General features: G+C 45.4%; 1 protein-coding gene across 7 annotated transcripts in view; it reads left to right on the top strand.

The window, feature by feature from the left end:
- Positions 1-23,454, top strand: part of LOC139230043 (synaptotagmin-1-like) — a 383,490-nt gene that overhangs the window by 28,730 nt on the left and 331,306 nt on the right. For all 7 annotated transcript variants that reach the window (XM_070861801.1, XM_070861805.1, XM_070861808.1 and 4 more), the window contains one exon: positions 9,457-9,521. The gene's annotated coding sequence lies outside the window, so the exon portion shown is untranslated. The remainder of the gene's footprint in view (positions 1-9,456; positions 9,522-23,454) is intronic.

Here is a 23,454-nt window from a genome sequence, read left to right as displayed (position 1 = left end):
CTTGGACACCCACAACCTTTCGAACTGTTTGATACTCATCAGGAACTGGCTGGCCCCCGTGTCTAGCTCCATTAATACTGGGATGCCATTGAGGAGCACTTTCATCATTATCGATGGCGTCCTGGTATATGAACTGTATATGTGCTCCACATGAACTCGCTGAACTTCAGATTCCAGCGATTTCCCCCAGTATTCATTTGGCTTTGTAGGGCTTACATCGGGCCCGCCCTCCTCGTACATCAACCTGGCTGCAGGCTTCCTGCACATACGCGCCAAGTGACCGCTGACGTTGCAGTTTCTGCAGGTACATTGCTGATACCTGCAAGCTCTGGCTGGGTGTTTGCCTCCACACCTCCAGCATGAGCTGGAGGCCCCGTTGTTGGAAACAAAAGGTCCATTACCAGTCGATCGTCTCTGACTGTCTCTGTAACTGTCCTTAAGCGCACCATTAACAGGTGTTGATGGCCCCATTACTGGTCGCATTGTCCATTGCAATGGCATGAATCACCATTCAGCTAGCCATTGTCTCTGTTGAATTCCCCCTTTGGGTTCGACTACATGCTGGGGCATGTCCGATTGCCCTTGTCTGCCTAGAGAACTGTGTGCCGCGTTAACAATGTTGACTGCCTGGTCGTTTGCCGCATTTGAGCCAAGATTTTTGTCATACATCATTCTGGTCTCTTCCTCCCCTGAGATAAATGTCTGGGCTATCAGAGCCGCCGCTTCCAAGGTCAAGTCTTTGGTCTCAATAAGTTTCCTGAAAACCCCAGCGTGCCCAATGCCCTCAATAAAAAAGTCTCGCAGCATCTCCGCTCTTCATGCATCTGGGAACTTACATAGGTCGGCAGTTGCCAGAGATCTGCCACGAAGTCTGGAACGCTTTGCCCTTCTCGCCGCCGGTGCGTGTAAAACAGGTGTCTCACCATGTGCATGCTGCTCGCCGGTTTAAGGTGTTCCCCGATCAACTTACTGAGCTCTTTGAATGTCTTGTCCGCCAGCTTCTCTGGCACTAGAAGGTCCTTCATCAGAGAGTACGTTCTGGATCCACAAACCGTCAGGAGATGAGCCCTGCGTTTGACGGCCGAATCCTGTCCCAACCATTCCTTCGTGACAAAATTTTGCTGTAGTCTCTCAATAAAGTCGTCCCAATCATCACCAACACAGTACCTCTCTTCTGTGCTGCTAGTGGCCATGCTCGCATGGTTTAAATCCCAGTTTCTCGTCGCCAATGATATATCCTTACTATACAGTATAAATGCAAACGAGGCCCATACTTGAGAGAAGGTTACTCTGTGACCAGTTACTTTTATTACCAAGACCTCAAGTGATGAAGGTGGGTGGAGCTTCCCTTTTATACCTGAAAGTCCAGGTTAGGAGTGTCTCCTTGTGGTCAATGTTCTCAAGATGTGTACAACTTGGGTCAGCTTAGACATGGGTTACAATTATAGTTGAATACATGACACTGTCTATCTCTGTCTTAAATTTATTCAGTGTCCCAACTTCCACAGCTCTCTGAGGCAGCGAATTCCACAGATCCACAACCCTCTGAGAAAAGAAATTTCTCCTCATCTCAATTTTAAATGGGCGGCCCCTTATTCTAAGATTATGCCCCATAGTTCTAGTCTCCCTCATCAGTGGAAACATTCTCTCTGCATCCACCTTGTCAAGCCCCCTCATAATCTTATACGTTTCGATAAGATCACCTCTCAATCTTCTGAATTCCAATGAGTAGAGGCCCAACCTACTCAACCTTTCCTCATAATTCAAGCTCCTCATCTCCGGAATCAACCTAATGAACCTGCTCTGAACTGCCTCCAAAGCAAGTATATCCTTTCGTAAATATGGAAACCAAAACGGCGCGCAGTATTCCAGGTGTGGCCTCACCAATACCCTGTATAACTGTAACAAGACTTCCCTGCTTTTTTACTCCATCTCCTTTGCAATAAAGGCCAATATTCCATTGGCCTTCCTGATCACTTGCTCTGCCTGCATACTAACCTTTTGTGTTTCAAGTTACAAGTACCCTCAGGTCCCGCTGTACTGCAGCACTTTGCAATCTTTCCCCATTTAAATAATAACTTGCTCTTTGATTTTTTTTCTGCCAAAGTGTATAACCTCGCACTTTCCGACATTATACTCCATCTGCCAAATTTCTGCCCACTCACTTAGTCTGTCTGTGTCCTTTTGCAGATTTTGTGTGTCCTCCTCACACATTGCTTTTCCTCCCATCTTTATATTGTCAACAAACTTGGCTACATTACACTTAGTCCCTTCTTCCAAGTCATTAATATAGATTGTAAATAGTTGGGGTCCCAGCACTGATCCCTACGGCATCCCACTAGTTACAGATTGCCAACCCGAGAATGAACCATTCATCCTGACTCTCTGTTTTCTGTTCGTTAACCAATCCTCTATCCATACTAATATATTACCCCCAACCCCTTTTAGAAACCTTTAACACAGGTGGAAGATCAGTAAAGCATGTTGTGAAATAAGTCTACATTTCACCTGAGCTAGATGGGAATACACTCCAGAATTGACCGGAATATCTGAGTCTGGCTAACATTTTTAGGATCTATACAAATACAAGGGTCGCAAAAAAGTAGTTTATCTAGTTATCCTACTAAAAATAGTGACATGTTTAAGCTTGAACTCAATGCTTTTCATAGAGTTAATGAATCATGGATGCTACAGCATCTTTCTCGGAGTGGCATAAGAATTATTGAGGCCCTGGACAACACGAACATTGGGGACCCTTCCTACACAGCCTTCCTGATCCATTAAATCACAAACATGTAGGAAAATGCGCTACAGTGAGTTCTACCTGGGACCCCATATTTGGAGGGGGCACTTGCGGAGGTCCCAGAAATGGCTTGGTCCCTGGGCACTGTCGATCCGTGTGTTAATCTGCCATAATCTTTTCCCTGTGTAAATATTTTGTTTTACATAAATTTAAACAGGCTTCTTTGGTTGCACCTCCCAAACCCACGACCTCTACCACCTAGAAGGACAAGGGCAGCAGGCGCATGGGAACACCACCACCTCCAAGTTCCCCAACAAGTCATACCTGACTTGGAAGTATATCGGCCATTCCTTCATCGTCGTTGGGTCAAAATCCTGGAACTCCCTCCTTAACAGCACTGTGGGAGTACCTTCACCACAAAGGCTGCAGCGGTTCAAGAATGTGGCTCACCACCACCTTCTCAAGGGTAATTAGAGATGGGCAATAAATGTTGGCCTTGCCAGTGTCATATATGTATACTCTGTGTATATACTATGCTGGTACCACTAGAGGATGCAACTGTGGGAGGCCCAGGCAGGAGCTGTATAAAAGGCTGGTCACCACGTTGCTGCTGCACTCTGCAGTTACAATAAAGAGACTAAGGTCACAGCAGTTCAAGCACAGCACTAGGCCTCATGGAGTTATTCTACAGATAAGTAGAGATATATTAACTGGCGAAGAGTACAGATCATGGACTTACACGCAGAGATGACTGCTGTTGGTAGTTTAGAAAAGTTCGCAGAGGATGAAACCTTTACTCGGGTTTCGCTGGCCAGGTATCGCTTCTACACACACCACCACACCGAGGGCCAGGATTTAGCAGAATATGTCGCAGACCTACGAAGGCTTGTGAAACCATGTGAATTTGGCGAACTCTTCAACAATGTGTTGTGGGCGTTACTAATGGGACGTGAAACGGACCATCACCTTAAGTCAGGTGTTTACGACCTCAACGTTGAGATTCTTCCAGAATCAAAACTCACTGGCAAGTACTGTGCAGAAAATAACTGTTGATCAAAGAATTAGTCCGACTCAGAGTCCGCCAAGGGGTGTAAATGTGAATCGTTTAACATGCTGGTGTTGTGGGGGTAACCATCAGGCCCATCTGTGTCGATTCAGACACTATGTGTGCAAAAGCTGTTGCCAAAAGGGCCACCCACAGCGAATGTGCAGAAGAACTGCGACTCAAAACGTGGCAGAGGAGTCAGCAGGAGGTTTCCGATCCAGCAAGGATCATAAAGTACAAGCTAAAGAGGCACAGTTCGAGGAAGCAGTGCACGGGGTGCACACCTTCACTACCAAAAGTCCCCCCATGATGATGAAAGTCAAGATAAATGGCCTTCCTGTTTTCATGGAGTTGGATGCGGGGGCAAGTATATCACTTATGAGCCAGAAGACATTTGAGAGGCTGTGGGGCAACAAAGCACAAAGACCCAAGCTGATTCAGACAAAGCTGCGCACTTACACCAAGGAACTGATCCCAGTTATCGGCAGTGCGAATGTAAAAGAATCCTATGATGGAGAGATACACAAATGGCCACTGTGGGTTGTACCAGGCGACGGGCCAACACTGCTTGGCAGAAGCTGGATGGGGAAGATTTGGTGGAACTGGGAAGACGTCAAAGCACGATCTTCAGTGGACGATGTTTCCTGTGCTCAAGTGCTGAGCAAGTTCCCATCCTTATTTGAACCAGACATCTGTAACTTCACAGGTGCCAAAGTGCAGATTCACTTGGTCCCCGAGGCACGGCCTGTTCATCACAAGGCTCGAGCGGTCCCTTACATGATGAGGGAGAAAGTGGAGATCGAATTGGACAGACTTCAACGCGAGGGAATCATATCACTACTCGAATTCAACGAGTGGGCCAGCCCGATTGTTCCAGTACTAAAGGGCGATGGCACGGTCAGAATCTGCGGCGACTACAAGGTAACGATCAACCGAGTTTCATTACAGGACCAGTACCCGCTACCCAAAGCCAATGATCTCTTTGCGACATTAACAGGGGGAAAGGCGTTCACCAAGCTGGATCTAACCTCCGCTCACATGACCCAGGAGTTGGCTGAGTCGTCGAAAAAATTAACGTGCATTAACACACACAAGGGACTGTTTTTGTATCACAGGTTCCCGTTTGGGATCCGCTCGGCTGCAGCGGGTGCTGATCAATTACAGGACACGACCCCACGCTTACCGGGGTCCCTCCTGCGGAGTTACTAATGAAACGTACGCTCAAAACCAGGCTCTCCTTAGTCCACCCTGACCTCAATGATCAGGTGGAAACCAAGCATTATTGGTAAAACATGTACCATGATCGCGCGGCTGTATCACGCGACATCACTGTAAACGACCCCGTGTTTGTGCTGGTTCATGGCCCCAAATGGGTTCCTGCCACTGTTTTAGCCAAGGAGGGGAATAGAGTGTTTGTTGTCAAATTGCTTAACGGACAAATGTGCAGAAAGCATTTGGACCAGATCAAATTGCGATTTACAGGTAACCAGGAAATACCGGGAGAGGACCTTCCCTTCAGCGATCCAACTACACACACCCAATCAGCAACAGACCTAGCTGCCAACCACAAGGATGATCCCACCATCTCCAACAGTCCAGTCAGACCAACAACACTGCAAGACAGCAGTGGCCCGACCAACTCACCCATGCCAGAAGTGACACTCAGACGATCAACCAGGGAGCGCAGAGTTCCGGATTGCCTCAACCTGTAACTAACTCGCATCAAAGACTTTGGGGGGGAATGTTGTCATATATGCTGGTACCACTAGAGAGTGCAACTGTAGGAGGCCCAGGCAGGAGCTGTATAAAAGGCTAGTCACCACATTGCTGCTGCACTCTGCAGTTACAATAAAGAGATTTAAGGTCACAGCAGTTCAAGCACAGCACTAGGCCTCATGGAGTTATTCTACAGATGAGTAGAGACATATTAGCCAGCGACAACTACATCCCAGAAACAAATTTTTAAAAACTAACGTCTATATAGCTATTTGCTCTGTGTAGTAACGACATATGCTAAATTGTACCCATGCCCCAGCACTCTGTGGTGCCATAGAATGGTGGGGTAAAGAATACCAAGTTATGTAGTTAAAAATGCATTCTTGCGATGTTGGCTGGCAAGGCTTCCATTTATTGTCCATCCCTAGTTATCTCGAGAAGGTAGTGGTGGGACCTCTTCTAAGGCTTGATACAACTGAGTGGCTTACGAGACCAGATCAGAGGACAGGTAAGAGTTAAACACGTTACATATAGGCCAGACCTGGTCAAGATGCCAGATTTCCTTCTCGAAAGGACGTTAGTGAACCAGTTGGGATTTTAAAGACAATCTTACAGCTTCATGGGTACTTTGACTGAGACCAGATTATTTTATTTCCCAAACTGAATTCAAATCTGTAATGTATTTGCTGCATGGATTCTTTGCTTAAGAATTCATAGCAACACATTGCAATGAAGAACTAGTTGGCTTATTAGCAAAGGTTTAACAATCAGACTACACATTACCGGTTCATCCACCAGGCTCACAACCACCTACCTCATCGTAGATCCCCTGAACCCAACTGGCTGGGGTTTTATTGAGTCTTGTGAACATCACGTGACTGGCTAAGCCACTCCCAACTCAACAGCTCTACCAGCCTGTGAGCATACTCGCAGGTGCATACATTACAAAATTCTCAAACTGCTATGATGGGATTTGATCTTGCATTATGTCGATTATTAGTCTAAGCATCTGGGGTAGTAGTTTAGTAACATTAGGGGGCACTGACGTGTATCCAGATAAGGGGTGTTGAAAGGTAAGGGAGAGCTGAGCATTAACTTTTGATTACACGAGCCAGGTGACACAAAAAGGAGTGAACCTCCGATTTCATTCACTGGAAAAGTAATAAACCACAGTTCAAAAATCCGTCTTCCTAAAAATCTGCAGCAGCCATGCACTTCCACTGCCATCTTTGATTCTCTAAGCTGACACTGGTTTATGAGAATTTCTGATTTGAAAGCTCACATTCCCCAATGGTGATGAACTGATACCAGTTTAAATTTCTCTGCAAGACATTTGTCCCTCAGGCAAGAGGTGTTTAGAAGTAATATGCAAATCACAAAATTACTTTTATTTCATGTGACATGCAGAGACCAAGCTTTCCTAATTTGTGTTTAGAAACTGGAGCAGCAAGAATAGTGTGTGCACATTCCTAACCTGGGCAAGTCAATAATTAGATGTCTTTAATTCAATTGTGAAGACAATTGATCCCATGGATGAACTTCAACAATTGTACATCCCTGTCTGGAGTAAAAATAAAACTGGGAAGGTGGCTCAACCGTGGCTAACAAGGGAAATTAAGGATAGTGTTAAATCCAAGGAAGAGGCATATAAATTGGCCAGAAAAAGCAGCAAACCCAATAACTGGGATAAATTTATAATTCAGCAGAGGAGGATAACGGGTTTAATTAGGAGGAGGAAAATAGAGTATGAGAGGAAGCTTGCAGGGAACATAAAAACTGACTGCAAAAGCTTCTATAGATATGTGAAGAGAAAAAGATTAGTGAAGACAAACATAGGTCCCTTGCAGTCAGAATCAGGTGAATTTATAATGGGGAACAGAAATGGCAGACCAGTTGAACAAATACTTTGGTTCTGTCTTCACAAATAACCTTCCAGAAATACTAGAGGACCGAGGGTCTAGTGAGAAGGAGGAACTGAAGGAAATCCTTATTAGTTGGAAAATTTTGTTAGGGAAATTGATGAGATGGAAGGCCGATAAATCCCCAGGGCCTGATAGTCTGCATCCCTGAATACTTAAGGAAGTGACCCTAGAAGTAGTGGATACATTGGTGATCATTTTCCAACAGTCTATCGACTCTGGATCAGTTCCTATGGACTGGAGGATAGCTAATGTAACACCACTTTTTAAAAAAGGGAGAGAGAAAAGGGGGAATTGTAGACCGGTTAGCCTGACATCAGTAATGGGGAAAATGTTGGAATCAATTATTAAAGATGAAATAGCAGCGCATTTGGAAAGCAGTGACAGGATCGGTCCAAGTCAGCATGGATTTATGAAAGGAAAATCATGCTTGACAAATCTTCTGGAATTTTTTGAGGATGTAACTAGTAGAGTGGACAAGGGAGAACCAGTGGTTGTGCTGTATTTCAAAAGGCTTTCGACAAGGTCCTACACAAGAGATTGGTGTGCAAAATTAAAACACATGGTATTGGGGGTAATGTATTGATGTGGATAGAGAACTGGTTAGCAGACAGGAAGCAGAGAGTTGGGATAAATGGGTTCTTTTCAGATTGGCAGGCAGTGACTAGTGGGGTGCCGCAGGGCTCAGTGCTGGGACCCCAGCTATTTACAATATACATCAATGATTTAGATGAAGGAATTGAGTGTAATATCTCCAAGTTTGCAGATGACACTAAGCTGGGAGGTGGTGTGAGCTGCATAGGCCCTAAGCTCTGGAATTCCCTGCCGAAACCTCTCCACCTCACAACCTCTTTCCTCCTTCAAGATGCAAATTGAATTCCTCTCCTTCCTCCATCCTCCTTCAACAACAACAAAAATTTGCATTTATATAGTACCTTTAATGTAGCAAAACATCCCAAGGCACTTCACAGAAAGTTATCAAACAAATTTGATAATGAGCCACACAAGGACGGATGTCCAAAAGCTTGGTCATGGAGGTAGGTTTAAGGAGCATCTTAAAGGAGTAGAGGTGGAGAGTTTTGGGGAGGAAATTCAAGAACTTGGGGCCTAGGCAAAAAAAAGAAAGACTTGGATTTTTATAGCATCTTTCACGACCTCAGCCTGTCCCAAAAAGCTTTACAGCCAATTAAGTACTTTTGAAGTGTACTCACTTTTGTAATATGGGAAGCACAGCAGCTAATTTGCACACAGCAAGCTCTCACAAACAGCAATGTGATAATGACCAGATAATGTTTTTCTTATGTTGATTGAGGGATAAATATTGGCCAGGACATCGGGGATAACTCCCCTGCTCATCTTCGAAATAGTGCCGTGGAATCTTTTACGTCAGGTGGGGCCTTGGTTTAACATCTCATCTGAAAGGTGGCCACTGAAGGCACGGCCGCCAATGGCAAAGCAGTGAAAATTAAGGAAGCGCATGAGGCCAAAATTGGAGGAGTGCAATCTTGGAGGGTTGTAGGACGAGACCATAGAGTGATTTGAAAACAAGAATGAAAATTTTAAAATTAAGCATTTCCAGACAAGGAGCCAATGAAGGTCAGCAAGCCTGATATTTACATATTAAATAAAAGATCGTATACCCATAAAGAGTCAAAAGCAGACACTGAGCACAAACGCATCTGATTGTTAACTCATTTATAATTTGTTTTCTCATTTTCTCTCTTGGTATAGGTGCTGACATATGGCCATGTAGAGTCAACAGCCCTCCAGTACATTGTCCTGTGCAAAATCTGATAGAGTGTTAAGAGTGTTAACAGGCTATTCATCAGCTGAGCATGATCCTGACCCAATATCTGCACATGGCTTGTGTTAAAAAGTGGGAAACTGGTCATTTGTGACCGCACTGAGGCCCAAGCAAATTCAGCACAGCCCAGAACTTGAACTCTGGCCTCTGCACTATACTGTCAGTGCCTGCCCACAAGAATGTTGAGGAAGTTAATTAAACAAGGTTATGTTTATCTTTATCACTGCAGATTAACCCTGGTGACAACTTCTCTACCAGATGTCAGATTTATCGGTTTGTGAAGTCTGCCACAAGGTAATATTTTCCATCAAGTTACCCAAAGCCTATATTAAGGGATTATTAACTACACGTTGGTACAAGTAAACATTTACATCAATCCCTTTTGCAGCTTGAATTCCTTCCAGATTCACAGCTGTTTTAAGTTAGACTTGGCCTCAGACTTGTACACTTCAATTTCACACTGCATTATATCTGTTGTTTTTGAATCAAGGTGGAATTTTCTAAACTAATTTCACTTTAAATGTTGTGCTTATTCAAGTTCGGGACAGCATCAGGATGTATCCTGATGGCATGCCTCCCTTCAAACTCAATGATGGGATCAAACACTCCGAGCAAGAAGCAGGTCATGGCTCCTATTTAAAATATATATATATTTTCAAATTCCATTTCTATGAGTTTGGTTTCCCTGCAGCTTATAGGTGCGAGAGCAATGTGCACTACTTATCTGAATTTGATCCCAAAGCCTCTATCAATATTCGGGAAAGTTTGCGTGTCATGGAAGTAATTTTAATAATTATTTCAAAGAGCTGACACGGAAACGATGGGAAGATTGGCCTCTTTCTGTGCTGTGAGATTCTATGGCCCTGATTTTCGTAGAAGGGCGGCGGGGTGGCATGAAGGGAGGGATAACCGGTAGCGCCAAGGTAGGTTTAATTAACCTTAATACCGATACCTAACAAAAATCTATCACACTCAGTTTTTACATTTTCAACTGACTCCCCCCCCCCCCCCCGCCCTACCCCCACCCACACCCAGTCTCAACAGTTTTTTGGGGGAGTGAGTTCCAGATTTCTACCACCCTTTGTGTGAAGAAGTGCTTCCTGACATCACCCCCCCCGAACGGCTTAGCTCTATTTTTAAGGTTATGCTCCCTTGTTCTGGACTGATCCAAACTGATCTCAGGAGCTACTTTAATCGGTAGAGTGTATCTTAACTGCTCCAACAAGTCTGAAAATATTCTCATGTTTGTTTAAAGACATGCTTTACCAGTTCCAAGAATATGAAAGTATTATTTAGAGTGCAGTATTCTGCTCGAGTTCGTTTGTCAACACCATCCATTGTGAAGTGCGATTCAAATCAACGCACAAGAATCCTCAGAAGATTATGAAATGCGATACTCGGGTTTGTAGTAAGAGATTTTGCAACAAGCAAATTTTTGTTTAATTTGGTGCTTGTTATGATTTGCATTGATTCCATAGTATGTAATACAAGTTAGAGTCAAATCCAAGAGAAGGTATTGGTACAAATTTCTGTACAGGGACTAATGGGAGGAACATTGTGACAAAGAGTGAAGTTGTTTAGGTAAATCATGCTGCAGTAACAGATATTAATTGAAAATGTAAAAGTTGTTTTCCATCACAAATTCTAAAGTGAGAATTTAGCAGTAATAACATTTTAGGAATAGCAGAAGACTATTTGTTCCAACAAGTTTGCCCCTATTTTTGAAAATCAATCTGTCTTCTCACCAAGTGGGTAGAAAAATTTCATATGTATTTGTTGCTCATTGATGTGTGTTGCTTTTGGTTTGAAATAAAATGTGTTCTCCCAGCACAGTGCCTTGACGCTATGAGTAATAATTTGAATTTCAGACTCTCACAACCTTTGCTACAATCTGTAGGCTTGGCAAACATTGTACATAGGAATGCTGAAATGAACACACAACATTCTGGAAATACACAGCACGCTTGATTGAAACTCATTTGGATTCCGAAAAATGATCAAGCCTCATGAAGATTTGGATCACTGTTTCCCACCCATGAGAGTTTGCACTATCAGAAGTTCTGCAAAGTTCGTTCATTATCTTCATAAAGTTGCTGAACCACAAAGGCTGCTGGTACAGTTCAACTGACAATTTCACATAGGAACCACTGAGTTTTGAGTTGCTATTGAAGACAATTTTGTTTCACTGAAGTATTTTTCAGTCAGGAAAATCTGCAGAAATTCAGGGGAAATGCTATCTTTGAATAAATACAACAACAACTTACCTTTAATTTAGTAAAACATCCCATGTCAGGCAGGCCGTGGGTGGCAAACATGGCCCTCAGGCTTTCAATGGTGGCGGTGGCGGTGCTTCCCGACATTATTTCACATTCAATCCATTTTGAAAAAGCATCCATCACCACCAGGAACATTTTATCGAGAAACGGGCCCGCATAGTCGACATGGATCCTCGACCATGGTCTGGAGGGCCAGGACCACAAACTTAGTGGTGCCTCTCTGGGCGCGTTGCTCAACTGAGCACACATGCTGCATTGCGGTACACAGGACTCTAAATCAGAGTGAATACCGGGCCATCACACGTGGGACCTGGCTATTGCTTTCATCATTACTATGCCCGGGTGTGTGCTGTGGAGATACGAGATGAACGTCTCCCTGTCCTTTTTTGGTAGCACTACGCAGTTACCCCACAACAGGCAGTCTACCTGAATGGACAGCTTGTCCTTTCACCGCTGGAACGGCTTGATTAGCTCTTGCATTTCAACGGGGAAGCTGGCCCAGCTCCCATGCAGTACACAGTTTTTTACTAGGGACAGCAGAGGATCTTAGCTGGTCGAAGTCCTAATCTGGCAGGCCGTGACAGGTGAGTTATCATTTTCAAACGCTTCCATGACCATCAACAAGTCTGCGGGCTGCGCCACCATCAGCAAGATTGCAGTGTGCGCCATTTCCACCCCCATGGTGGGCAATGGTAGCCGACTGAGAGCATCCGCACAGTTCTCGGTGCCTGGCCTGTGGCGGATGGTATAGTTATACACTGATAGCGCGAGTGCCCACCTTTGTATGCGGGCTGGAGGCATTAGTATTTATCCCCTTGTTTTCAGTGAACAGGGATATGAGGGGCTTGTGATCGGTTTCCAGCTCAGCTTTGAAGCCAAACAGGTACTGATGCATTTTCTTTACCCCTGATAGAGTATTCAAACAGGCTGCATTTAGACAGGCTGTGAAAATTCACAGACAACAAGTCAGAGATGCTACATGCATTTCAGCATGTTGCATTAAGGCATCAATCAACTTGACATTTTAGGACCCTTGGGTAGTGAGCCAATAAGGTTGTTCTTTTCTGTAAATTGATCCAGGCATAAATACAGCCATTTTGACCATGTGTCTCAGTAAGAACAAAGACCTGGCTTGAAGCCAAGAAGTTTGTTGGTCTCTGCCAAGATTAAAAAGTTAAAACTACCATCGGAGTTCGTATTTCATTGGAAATGAAGAGATCTAACACCCCAAACACACACGCTAATGCCTCTTTCTCAATCATGTTGTAGGCCCTCTCAGCCTTAGACAAGCTCCTGGAGTCAGAGGCGACAGGTTGCAACTTCCCCGCAACGTTAGCTTGTTGCAATACACACCCGACTCTGTATGACGACGCTTCACATGCTAGCACAAGTCTTTTACACGGGTTATACAATACAAACAGCTTGTTGGAGCATTAAATGTTTCTGGCTTTCTCAAAAGCAATTACTTATTTTTTTCCCCCATACCCAGTTCTCATCTTTACGCAATAACACATGTAGGGGCTCTAGGAAGATGCTTAACCCCGGTAGGAAGTTACCAAAATAGTTGAGGAGTCCCAGGAACGACCGCAGCTCCGTGACGTTCTGTGGCCTGGGCGCGTTCCTGATAGCCTCTGTCTTGGCGTCTGTGGGCCGAATGCCGTCTGCCGCAATCTTTCTCCCCAAAAACTCCACTTCTGTTGCCATGAAGACGCATTTCGGCCTCTTCAGCCGCAGCCCTACGTGATCCAGTCTCTGGAGGCCCTCCTCCAGGTTTTGGAGGTGCTTGATGGTGTCCCGACCCGTGACCAATATGTCGTCCTGAAAAACCACAGTGTGTGGTACCGACTTGCGTAGGCTCTTCATGTTTCTCTGGAAGGTCACTGCAGCTGACCGAATTCCAAACGGGCATCTGTTGTAGATGAAACATAGAAACATAGAAATAGGTGCAGGAGTAGGCCATTCAGCCCTTCGAGCCTGCACCGCCATTCAATGAGTTCATGGCTGAACATGCAACTTCAGTACCCCATTCCTATTCACAACCCCATCACTCTGCCTTCCCTGCCGTACTCCTGTGCTATCCTATTCCTTACTCACACCAATTTACCTTGCACTTCAACCATCCCTCTGTTTCTATCTACATTATCACCTCCCCATCTCACTAGCCACCCATCACACACACCCTCATCCTAGTCCAATTATACCAACTAACAACACACAAGGGTAGGCACTTGGGTCTTTTAGCCAATGTTCATGTCAAGTTTTAGTTAATGTGTTGTGAAACATTGAAATCTTTATTTTCAACACTTTGCCTTCTTGGGCAGATTTGTGTGCACCTTTGGAAGTGGCTTAGTGAGCTGCAGTGAATAGTGAAACATAACAGTACCCCCCCCCCCCCCCCCCGCAATGGTGATGAGTGTGAAAGGAATGGCTTGGGCATTGTGGGGATGCTTTATGGTGCTGGTGTGGGGTGGTGCCAACCTGGCACATCATATGGCAGCCAGGGTGTACAGCGACAACTGAAGTAAATCTGGCCTTGGTGAAGCCATATCTGGCATCCTGGGCAGCAATGTGATCAGGTGCTGATGCCCTCTGTCCTGTTCAGCATCAGTTGATTGCGGAGAAGGTTATTGTTGTTGGTGATACTGGTGTTGGGGCCGATCATGATGGGATTCTGAGGACAAAGGTGAGATTTTTTCCAAGGGCACCGAGGTTGAGATGACAGAAGTGATCTGTCAATGGTGAGAGAGGTTGTTCCAAGAAGGTGACCGTGCATAGAGAGTTTATGCCAAACACTTCCAACCTGCATAAAGCTCAAATGTGTATTCCAAATCCTGAAGGCTCCAGCTTCTAAGATTGAACAGTCCCTTGTGCGTGTTGATGCAGGTGAGGCCCTTCGAAGACTCCTCCAGCTCGTGCGTCATGTCGGCCGAAGTCAGGTCGAGCTTGGTGAATGTCTTGCCTCCTGCCACCGTCGCAAATAGGTCGCCTGTCTTAGGTAGCGGGTATTGGTCCTGTAGTGAGAAACGATTAATAGTTACTTTATAATCGCCACAAATCCTGACCGTGCCATCACTTTTGAGTACTGGAACAATCAGGCTGGCCCACTCGCTGAATTCCACTGGGGAGGTGATGCCCTCGCATTGCAGCCTGTCCAGCTCGATTTCCACTCTCTCCCTCATCATGTGGGGTACCGCTCGCGCCTTGTAGTGAATGGATTGTGCCTCTGGGACCAAGTAGATCCGCACCTTCGCCCAGGAAAAGTTTCCAATGCGTGGCTCAAAAAGGGAAGGAAATTTGTTAAGAATCTGGGTACATGAGGCTTCATCGACATGTGATAGCGCTCGGATGTCATCCCAGTTCCAGCGGATTTTGCCCAGCCAGCTCCTTCCAAGCAGCGTGGGGCCATCACCCGTGACAATCCAGAGTGGCAGTTCATGCACTGTGCCCTCGTAGGTGACCTTGACCATAGCGCTGCCCAGGACAATGATAAGCTCTTTGGTGTACGTTCTCAGTTTCGTGTGGATGGGGCTCAGGGCTGGTCTGAGTGCCTTGTTGCACCACAGCCTCTCAAACATATTTTTACTCACGATGGAGTGGCTAGCGCCAGTGTCCAGTTCCATGGCTACGGGTAAGCCATTCAATTTTACATTTAGCATTATAGGTGGACATTTCGTCGAAAATGTGTGCACCCCGTGTACTTCAGCATCTGCCTCCTCTCTCTGAGGCTCGAAATTGCTTTGATCCACCATGGACCAATCTTCCTCTGCCACGTGGTGGTTAGCAGGTTTTGCAGAGCTTGCAGCTCATCTGCAAGCTCATTGGCGGTGCCCCATTTTTCCACAGCTCTTGCAAACATATCCTTTGAAGCGGCATGAATAGGCTGAATGGAAGCCTCCACAACGCCACCAACTCCACAATGCCTTGCATTCATCCTTTGTTGCGACTCTGAGTCATCTGGGTCACCTGAGGCCTGCTGGCAGTTGCAGACTCGTGGTTTCTGCCCTGTACATTTCTGCTCGCAAACACAGTTCCAGTTAATTTATAAACATTGCTAGCACTTGTGTGCTGAGAGATTTGTTTGGTGTTATCACTGGTGGACATAAACGCCTGTGCTATCGCAATGGCCTTACTGAGGGTCGGTGTCTTTATAGTCAACAGTTTTCGTAGGATGGTCTCGTGGCCATTGCCCAGTACAAAAAAGTCTCTGAGAATTTGCTCCAGGTAGCCATCAAACTCACATTGTCCTGCAAGTCGCCTTAGCTCGACGACGTAGCTCGCCACTTCCTGACCTTCAGATCGCTGGTACATACAGAACCGATAACTCGCCATCAGCACGCTTTCCCTCGGGTTAAGATGCTCCCGAACCAGTGTACACAGCTCCTCATACGACTTATCTGTGGGTTTCACCGGAGCCAGACAATTCTTCATGAGGCTGTAGGTCGGTGCCCCGCAGATCGTGAGGAGGACCGCTGTCCTTTTTGCAGCGCTTCCTTCTCCGTCCAGCTCATTGGCTACAAAGTACTGGTCTAGCCGTTCGACATAGGCTTCCCAGTCCTCACCCTCTGAGAACTTCTCCAGGATGCCCACAGTTTGTTGCATCTTTGCGTTGGATTCGTGTACTCGTCGCCAGTTGCTGTGTTCTGAACACAGATGAGACTGCACACAGGGAGGTTAAAGTAACAGTGACCTCAGTCTTTATTGAGACACTCCAGAGTGAGGAACAGGCCTTAGGGGCCGGCTTATATACAGTGCTCCGAAGGGATGCTGAGATTCCTTGGGACTTCAGGGGATGCGCTCCCTGGTGGCAGAACATGGGAGTGCATGCTTTACAGATCCACAACAGGTTTTAAGGAGCGTCTCCAAGGAGGAAGAGGGGTAGAAAGGTGGAGAAGTGGGCCGGTGGCATGAAATTCGGCGATGCAGAAGGGGACAGAATTGGAGGAGCGCAGATCTCGGGGGGAGGGGAGCTTAGGGGGGAGGGTTGAAGGGCTGGAGGAGATCACAGAGATAGGGAGGCGTGAGGCCATGGAGGGATTTGAAAACAAGGATAAGAATTTTAAAATCATGTTATCGGACCAGGAGCCAATATAGGTCAGCGAGGACAGGGGGTGATAGAGGTGCATAAAGTTGCTTTGCATTATAGAAACATCGAAACATAGAAAATAGGTGCAGGAGTAGGCCATTTGGCCCTTCGAGCCTGCACCACCATTCAATATGATCATGGCTGATCATGCAACTTCAGTCCCCATTCCTGCTTTCTCTCCATACCCCTTGATCCCTTTAGCTGTAAGGGCCACATCTAACTTCCTTTTGACTATATCTAATGAACTGGCCTCAACAACTTTCTGTGGTAGAGAATTCCACAGGTTCACAATTCTCTGAAGAAGTTTCTCCTCATCTCGGTCCTAAATGGCTTACCCTTTATCCTTAAACTGTGACCCCTGGTTCTGGACTTCCCCAACTTCCCCAACAGGTTAGATGCAGAAACATTCTTCCTACATCTAACCTGTCCAATCCCATCAGAATTTTATATGTTTCTATGAGATCCCCTCTCATTCTTCTAAATTTCAGTGAAGATAAGCCTCGTCGATCCAGTCTTTCTTCATATGTCAGTCCTGCCATCCTGGGAATCAGTCTGGTGAACCTTCGCTGCCCTCCCTCAACAGCAAGAATGTCCTTTCTCAGATTAGGAGACCAAAACTGTACACAATATTCAAGGTGGGGCCTCACCAAGGCCCTGTACAACTGCAGTCAGACCTCCCTGCTCCTATACTCAAATCCTCTAGCTATGAAGGCCAACATGCCATTTGCCTTCTTCACTACCTGCTGTACCTGCATGCCAACTTTCAATGACTGATGTACCATGTCGATGGCCTTGAAACTCTTCATCTCTCTCCAACAACAACAATTTTGCACTAACCTGTTCGAAGATCTGCCAGAGACATTTGGTCAAATCCTCATTTTGTGAGTGCGATCTGTCTATCTCGTACAAAATCCCTATATTTAATGAAAAATGAGTAAATTGCTTATGGCGTTGCCCACAGTTGGTTGTTGAGTACAAAGGCCCAATTTTAACCATGCCCTCTTGGCGGGATCGTGTCGGGCAGGTGATAAAAGATGGCGGCCGGGTGTTTCCCTGCTGCATTTTCGACGTGCTCTTGCCGGGTTTTTACCAGCATCGGAGGTGCCCTCCGCAAGCAGGTAAATGCCTCATTAATACTTAAATGTCAGGGTCCTATGGCTCAATTAGGACCTTGGCAAGATTTTTATTCTGAGCTGCGCGCAGTGCCGAATCCACCAGCTAAACCCTCCAGGCAGGCAGGAACGTGGCCAGAAGAGTCCCAGTAACGTCAGTATTTTACATCTTTTTTTATGGTTTTCTTCTGGGCCAGGGGGAGCAGGAGTGCTCTGTCGCAGAGGCCCCACAAGGATATTTTAGGCCTCCATTGACCCAGGCTTCCATCTTCTTGCCACAACTGTGATGGAATCTGGACCACCCTCTCTCACCACTGATCCTATGCTGGGGAAATTACCTCGGGCGACTGGCAGCAACCTCCCACTGCCCAAAGTCTTGCTCTCGCTCCCTTTCTCTGGCCAGGAAGCAATTCCCGCCAGGTTTCTGATGGGAGTCCACCTTTATACAGGGAAATGAGAGCCGGGAGTTAAAATTGGTCGGGCTTCATGCCCGATGAGGTCAAGGGGGCATCCTGCCAGCCCGATTCGTGCCCCGAGTTAAAATCGGGGTTCAAGTCAGAAGGTTGTGGATTCAAGTCCTACTCCAGAGACTTGAGCACAAAAATCTAGGCTGACACTCCAGTGCAGTACTGAGGGAGAGCTGAACTACCGATGGTGCCTTCTTTCGGATGAAACTCTTTCAGGTGGATGTAAAACATCCCATAGCACTGTTTAGAGGAAGAGCAGGGGAGATATCCCCGGTGCACTGGCCAATATTTATCCCTCAATCATCATCGCTAATACAGATTATCTGGTCATTATTACATTGCTGTTTGTGGGAGCTTGTTGTGCGCAAATTTTGAAGAAGAGTAGGGGAGTTCTTCCTGGTGTCATAAAAAATATTTATCCCTCAACCATCATTTTTAAAAATCTGGTCATTATCACTGGGAGCTTGCTGTGCGCAAATTGGCTGCCGCGTTTCCTCCATTACAACAGTGACTACACTTCAAAAAGTACTTCATTGGCTGTAAAGCACTTTGGATCGTCCTGAGGTTGTGAAAGGTGCTATGTAAATACAAATCTATCTTTTCTTCTCGTGCTGGAGCTGGGAGAGACTTCAGAAATTCACATCACAGAGCCACCTAGTGCCCAGAGCCTACAGGTACATCGTGACTGTTGGCATTGTAAAATTGATAGATAAATGTTGACATACTAATTTATAATAGCAAATGTTGACACAAAAGCGTGATCAAAATTTGCGATAACAGGCAGTAAGTTTTGTGGACAAAAAGTGCACACCCCAAGCAAGCTTTTGAATATATAGATATGTGCATAAGACCTCAAAGTACAAGTCTTAGAAAATGTGGAAAGTCACGATCAGTTTTAAATATGGCTTATGCCGTGTAGTGTGGTGGTGCAATACATGCCACATGGAATGGTCGGGTGCAGGTTTGGTTTCCACTCTACCACTGAATTCCTGATCTTAACTGCATTGTAGGGAGGTGCTCAACAGAGATCAGAAACATCCCGCATGCAGGCCAAGTCATTCCCAGGGCACTTCTGTTCATGTTGACACAGGAGACTAAAGCAGCTGGTTATATTTTAGCTGCAAAATATTGGCGGAAAGAGCCTTGACTTTTGGGTCGTCTCTGTTTTCATCTTCCCTGTGTGCAATGAATAACTTGAGGCTGATGCAATGAATGCTCATCGAACGCTAAAAAGGGCATTATTGGTGGCAAACTATCTTGTCAACAATCTGGCAAATGCAGGTACATGCGCTTTGGAGCCCGTGAGGCAGAGAAAATGGTGTATGATTTATGTACGTTTCCTATATTACAAGAGGGTGACTACACTTCAAAAATACTGCATTGGCTGTAAAGCACATTGGGATGTTTGTTTCTTTCTGATTTTAGCCCCATGCCTATTGCTCTTTCTGTATTATTTCCACGATATAAATAAAATGATTTTCACGAGGCAGTGGTACTATAATTCGAGATCCCATGTAGAAATGCATCATACTAATAAAGTACGTACATTTGAAAAGTGAAGAAGAGAAGACCATTCAGCTCATTGAAGCTCTTTTACTTTAAGTTTCCAATTATAATAACCAGCCTCCTTTTAAATGCTCCTAATTTATTTGCCACTATTACATTGCCAGGAAGATTTTCCCAAATGTTTGAGTAAAGACGTTCCTGGTGGATAATCAAGAGTATAGGGAGGGAGGAACTTAATCACTATCACTAATGAAGTAGTACTCGGTAAAATAATGGGACTAAAGGCGAACAAGTGCCCTGGACCTGATGGCTTACATCCTAGGGTCTTAAAAAAAGTGGCTGCAGAAATAGTGGATGCATTTGTTGTAATCTACCAAAATTCCCTGGATTCTGGGGCGGTCCCAGCGGATTGGAAAACCGAAAATGTAACGCCCCTATTTAAAAAAGAAGGCAGACAAAAAGCAAGAAACTATAGACCAGTTAGCCTTCCAGCGTTGGAAAAAAGCTGGCGTCCATTATTAAGGAAGCAGTAGCAGGACATTTGGAAAACCACAATTTAGTCAAGCAGGGTCAGCATGGTTTTATGAAAGGGAAATCATGTTTGACAAATTTGCTTGAGTTCTTTGAGGATGTAACGAGCAGGGTGGATAAGGGGGGAACCAGTGAATGTGGTGTATTTGGATTTCCAGAAGGCATTGATAATGTGCCACATAAAAGGTTGCTGTACAAGATAAAAGTTCACGGGGTTGGGGGTAATATATTAGCATGGATAGAGGATTGGCTAACTAACAGAAAACAGAGAGTCGGGATAAATGGGTTATTTTTCGGTTAGCGACCAGTGACTAGTGGGGTTCCGCAGGGATCGGTGCTGGGTCCTCAACTATTTACAATCTATATCAATGGGCTAGAGTTTCCCTAACCTGTTTTTCTGCCGCCTTCACCCGAGGTGTGCCGTTTATGTCCGCCTCCAAGCGCACCGAAAAAAGACGTCAGTATTTTGGCCGCTCCCCAGCCTCTCTTCGGTCGTGGCCCTGCGTGGCCCAATGGATTGTGGGCGGAGACAGGTCACGGCGTTGAAAACAATGCCGGGACCTCTGCACATGCCGCTAGAGTCTGCGCGCATGTGCAGTAGCTCCTGGCAGGCCGAATCTGTGAGTACACGCTGCAGGCTGTGTGGGAGGGGCCCGAAGCACGCTGTCCCTAACCCTGGCTGAATGGGCTCCCTCATCGGTGGCCCGATGCGTTTCCTAAAGTAGGACTTCTATTTTTTATGTGTTAGTTACTGATTGATTTTGGTGCTTTAGGTGCAGGGTTCCTTCTATTTTTTTTATTTTTGATTTATTGATTGCTTATTATTTTGGTCTTGGTGCTTTAGGTGCAGGGTTCCTTCTATTTTAATTGTTAATTAATTGCTTATTACTTTTTGTGCTTTGTTTGATGCTTGTGGTGCTTTAAATGTAGTTACTTGCACCGATTCTTTAATTCTAGGTAAGGTTTTTCTGTGGCAACATACGCTGGCCTAAGTTAGTTTGGAACAACTATTTGCTGGCCAAACACCTAAAACAGGGGTAAGTGGGCTGGGAAAGCCCCCTTTTGAAAAAACAACTGAACTAAAAAAAAACCTAACTAACTCATTTACACTGGCGCAAATTAAATGGCCAGAATTGCAACTAAAAAGATGGTCCAGAAAAATCAAGTTGCTTCAAAAAAAAGGAGCAACTCCTGGGGAAACTTGGGTCCATAGACTTGGATGAAGGGACAAAGTGAAATGTAGCCACGTTTGCTGATGATACAATGATGGGTGGGAAAGCAAATTGTGAGGAGGACGCAAAAAATCTGCAAAGGGATATAGTGGGCAAAAATTTGACAGATGGAGTATAATGTGGGCAAATGTGAGGTTATCCACTTTGGCAGAAAAAATAGAAAAGCAAATTATAATTTAAATGGAGAAAAACTGCAAAGTGCTGCAGTACAGAGGGATCTGAGGGTCCTTGTGCATGAAACACAAAAAGTTAGTATGCAGGTACAGCAAGTAATCAGGAAGGGAAATGGAATGTTGGTCTTAATGCAAGGGGGATAGAGTATAAAAGCAAAGAAGTCCTGCTACAACTGTACAGGGTGTGGTGAGGCCACACCGAGAGAACTGCGTACAGTCTTGGTCCCCATATTTAAGGAAGCATATACTTGCATTGGAGGCAGTTCAGAGAAGGCTCACGAGGTTGCTTCCGGAGATGAGGGGGTTGACTTATGAAGATATTTGGGCCTATGCACATTGGAGTTCAGAAGAATGAGAGGTGATCTTATCGAAACATATAAGATAATGAGAGGGCTCGACAAGGTGAATGCAGAGAGGCTATTTCCACTCATGGGGGAAACTAAAACTAGGGGGCATAGTCTCAGAATAAGGGGTCGCCCATTTAAAACTGAGATGAGAAGGAATTCCTTCTCTCAGAGGGTTGTAAATCTATGGAGAGCTGTGGAGGCTGGGTCTTTGAATATATTTAAGGCGTGGATAGACAGATTTTTGAGCGATAAGCGATTAAAGGGTTATGAGGAGCGGGCAGGGAAGTGGAGTTGAGTCCATGATCAGATCAGCCATGATCTTACTAAATGGTGGAGCAAGTTTGAGGGGCCAGGTGGCCTACTCCTGCTCCTATTTCTTATGTCCTTTGAAGTAATATCTCATTTAAATGCTGTCCTTTGGCCCTGCATTTCTAACTTGACGTGAAGTCGCATTCTGGGTCGACCTTGCAACTTGTAATGTGACACACAGACAAAAACTTTGATTTCCTTGTGAGCTAGCTGTTCCTGGCCTTGCCGTCAGGGCTGCAACAAGTGGCCTGAACCTGCTGAGATACCGTCTTTCGAATGAAACATAGAAACATAGAAAATAGGTGCAGGAGTAGGCCATTCGGCCCTTCGAGCCTGCACCGCCATTCAATGAGTTCATGGCTGAACATGCAACTTCAGTACCCCATTCCTGCTTTCTCACCATACCCCTTGATTCTCCTAGTAGTAAGGATTTCATCTAACTCCTTTTTGAATATATTTAGTGAATTGGCCTCAACAACTTTCTGTGGTAGAGAATTCCACAGGTTCACCACTCTCTGGGTGAAGAAGTTTCTCCGCATCTCGGTCCTAAATGGCTTACCCCTTATCCTTAGACTGTGACCTCTGGTTCTGGACTTCCCCAACATTGGGAACATTCTTCCTGCATCTAACCTGTCTAAACCCGTCAGAACTTTAAACGTTTCGATGAGATCCCCTCTCATTCTTCTGAACTCCAGTGAATACAAGCTCAGTTAATCCAGTCTTTCTTGATATGTCAGTCCCGCCATCCTGGGAATCAGTCTGGTGAACCTTCGCTGCACTCCCTCAATAGCAAGAATGTCCTTCCTCAAGTTAGGAGACCAAAACTGTACACAATACTCCAGGTGTGGCCTCACCAATGCGCTGTACAACTGTAGCAACACCTCCCTGCCCCTGTACTCAAATCCTCTTGCTATGAAGGCCAACATGCCATTTGCTTTCTTAACCGCCTGCTGTACCTGCATGCCAACCTTCAATGACTGATGTACCATGACACCCAGGTCTCGTTGCACCTCCCCTTTTCCTAATCTGTTACCATTCAGATAATAGTCTGTCTCTCTGTTTTTACCACCAAAGTGGATAACCTCACATTTATCCACATTATACTTCATCTGCCATGCATTTGCCCACTCACCTATCCAAGTCACTCTGCATCCTCATAGCATCCTCCTCGCAGCTCACACTGCCGCCCAA

Source organism: Pristiophorus japonicus, chromosome 19 (assembly GCF_044704955.1).
Source record: "Pristiophorus japonicus isolate sPriJap1 chromosome 19, sPriJap1.hap1, whole genome shotgun sequence".
In the NCBI taxonomy this organism is placed as follows: domain Eukaryota; kingdom Metazoa; phylum Chordata; class Chondrichthyes; family Pristiophoridae; genus Pristiophorus; species Pristiophorus japonicus.
Note: the sequence above shows the minus strand (reverse complement) of the source record. Positions and strands in the feature narration are given on the sequence as shown.